A 3,407-nucleotide genomic window follows, 5' to 3' on the forward strand; every position below is an offset into this window, starting at 1 on the left:
TCTGGTTATTCATGGGTGAATTTTGTCTTTGTTCAGGCGCATAAACGCCCATTTCGACCCTTCATGGTTAATGCGTCTTTGACGCCCAAATAAGCAATTTTATGGAATCGGCTTGTCACCCTTTTCCCAGCTGAGACGGCTGACTTTTTCACCGGGGGGGGGGGGGGGTGATGTAATAAGAGCCTATGTCAGATTCACGTGGTGATCGGCTTTGCCGGTCCCGCTTTACAGCCAATGGGGGGAGAGCCTGGGAGCATCGCCCCGGCGTGATCACGGGATGTCAGCTAGGTGATTGGTTTCGTTGGTCTTGGCCTCAGCCAATGGGAAGACAAGTCGGGGGCGTGGTCCCGGGAGTTGATGGGGGATCTGGAACATTCGGCGCAGGCTATTGAGGATTAGCTGGAGTGTACCACGTGACCCAGGCATTAAATAAGGGGAGAGAGGAGAGACACAGGGTCAGACACGGAACTAAGAGAGGGAGAGGCCACGCGCGAGTGGAGCTCCGGGTGCCACGTGGTGGTGGGTCTCTGGTGACTGTCTGCCCGCTTCCCATTGCCTGCCAGCAACGGGGAGTGTTTGTGAACTGCAAAGGAAGTGAAATAAAAGGACCGATTCTACAAGCCGTCTCCAGCGTGTTATTACACTTCTTTGATGGACAGGTTGAAAATATGGGCTATAGGTTTGTATATTAGGTGACCAACAGTTAGCAGAGCAAAGACGGGAATACTATCCGCTCTGGTAGGGAAGGACCCTTTGAGGTAGGACAGTTGTTTCAGAACATTACGTTTGTGGATAGGCTGGAAACTAAATTCGTTTAATGTTTGAACAGGGGTGTAGGAAATTGCATGAGCAGGGGTGACTCCCAATGCATTATCAAAAAGGTCACCAGCTTCAGAAAAATGAAGGTTAAAATTGTCGACTATTTTTTGGGGCTCTGAAAAATAGTTCCCATTTCAGTTAAGCGCAACGGGCAGATTATCTGTGTTGGATGCCTTTTCGATACATTTGATCATTTTCCAGAAGATCCTGGCATTGCCATGTGATTCCAGGAGAGTGGAGGAAAAGTAAGCATTTTTTGCATGCCATATTTTATTGACGCATTTATTCCTTAAAATCCTGTATTCTAGCCAGTCATTGACCAAATTTTTTTTCTGAGCACATGCCCAAGCCTTGTCCCTAGTTTTCATGAGCTTAGTAATAAAAGGATCAAACCATGGTGGGCGGTTGCCTTTAATTTTAAATCTAACCAACGGAGCATGTTTGTTAAGAATTTGTAGAAACGTGTACCTGAAGGTCTCCCAAGCCGTAGTCAGGTTGGAGATATCACAGACCTTGTCAATATCCGAGTGAAGCACATCATTAGTAAATGCCTGCATGCTGAAGTGTCTCATGGAGTGCTTCTCAACCAATTTAGGGGGGACTTTGGGTCTGGCTGATGATCTCACCCCAAATATGAAGGAGTGATCACTAAGGTTATTACCCAGAACACCAGTCAGTGTGAAATTGTGAGGGGCATTTGTCAATAGGACGTCAAGCAGAGATGACTGTCCCAGATTTTTTAGGTTAGGTCTTGTGGGGACATTAATTAATTGAAATAGGTTAAATTAATCTGCAAAGTTTGTGGCCACAGCCGGCGGGTTTAGCCAATTCCAATTCAGATCACCCACTAAAACTATTTCACCTTTAGAGAGGCCCCCAAGAAGCTCTCTCAGTGCAGACACAGCTTCAACATCCTTACCACTAGGTGGTCTATAGCAGCACACTACCAATATCTATTGATTATTTGGGAGAATTATTCTGAGAGCCAGACCTTCAAAGAAACATTTTTCTTAACAAGGCGTGAGCTGGTGAACATGCAATAGTATTACGAACATAGATGGCAATTCCACCTCCTTTAGACCCTCGGTCAAGCCGAAAAAGTTTGTAGTTGTCAATCGTAGTCTGCAAGTCATTTACGGCAGGAGTGAGAATTTTTTCTGTAAGGCAAAAAATGTTCAGGTCCAGATTTGCCACTTCTAGTTTTAGTTGACTTAATTTAATCACAAGCCCTCTGATGTTAACATGTAGCACACCAACACCTTTTCTGCCAGAAAAATCTACAGAATTATACGAGTTCTTTGCATTTGGGCCAGGATGAAGCTCAATACCTCCCAGAAATAGGAAAACTAGAACTAAGTTTGCACAGGTATTTTCTGTGAAAGGATGAAGAGCGGCGAACCTTGGACGAATAGCAGCAACTCGCAGATGGCGATATTTTAAAGAGCAGAATGAATTTCGATTTAAAACTTTCGTGATTGCAGGGATTCATCTTCTTGGTTCTTTCGGTAAAGTCACATAGAAGGGAAATAATAAAATAATAAAAATAAAACATAATAAAATAATTATCACGGCGTTTCGGCCACAACGCAAGCAGCCGTCCTCAGACGCTGTCTTTCCGACAGACCTGTTCTTAACCTGAGGACGGCTGCTTGTGTTGTGGCCGAAACGTCGTGAGAATTATTTTATTATGTTTTATTTTTATTATTTAATTATTTCCCTTCTACGTGACTTTACCGAAAAAACCACGAAGAAGAGCAGAATAAAGTTTGGAAGGAGTGCTGGTGAAGTAATGGGACAGAGATAGGGGTTAAAAGGATACAATGATGGAGTGTAGAAGTGTCTATAAGCTATTTCATTAGCAGGTTTAGTGGCAAATTGAGCAACAAGTATGGACGAGAAGGAACGAGGGTTCCTGGTGGTAGAGTTAAGTGTGGCACTAGATATGGCTGGGAGGGACAGCAGACATTAGGGATTAATAAAGTACAACCATAACCACAATCATATAAACAGAAATCTATTTTATAGCAATATATTGGGAGGGGGACATTTTGAGCATACTGTATTTGAATATTGGGGGGGATGCCCCCCCCCCCCCAATAGATATTATAATTACGGCCTTGCTATGCACTATGGTGCATACGAGCGTTCAGGGTTTCAACGCAATCGATGCGTTTCGACATCGCGGAGTAGCACTGATTTTGATTGATTGGTACCGCAGTCACGGAGTTAAGTACACCTCTGGGAAAAAAAGTGTCCCAGAAATAACATATTTAATTGCTTCGGTCATTTTGTATTATTTGGCACCCCGGGGTACCGCCATAAGGATCACATGAAGGGCAAGTGTTAATCATTAATTGTGCTTGTGCATCACGCAACAGCAGCAGCACCACCAGATAATTAATATAATTAGAGCACTGTGTATGACATTTATAATTAGTGACACAAGGCGTCATTACACGATCGACAGCCACGGTAATCGATTACGTCAAATTAGTTAAATGCGGCACCGTGACGGCATATAACAATACGACGCAAACTTACAGTGGTGACGTCACGCGGCGATGACGTCAATTGTCAGTTTATATATT

This window comes from Lampetra planeri, chromosome 39, assembly GCF_965212315.1.
Source record: "Lampetra planeri chromosome 39, kcLamPlan1.2.h2, whole genome shotgun sequence".
NCBI lineage: Eukaryota > Metazoa > Chordata > Hyperoartia > Petromyzontiformes > Petromyzontidae > Lampetra > Lampetra planeri.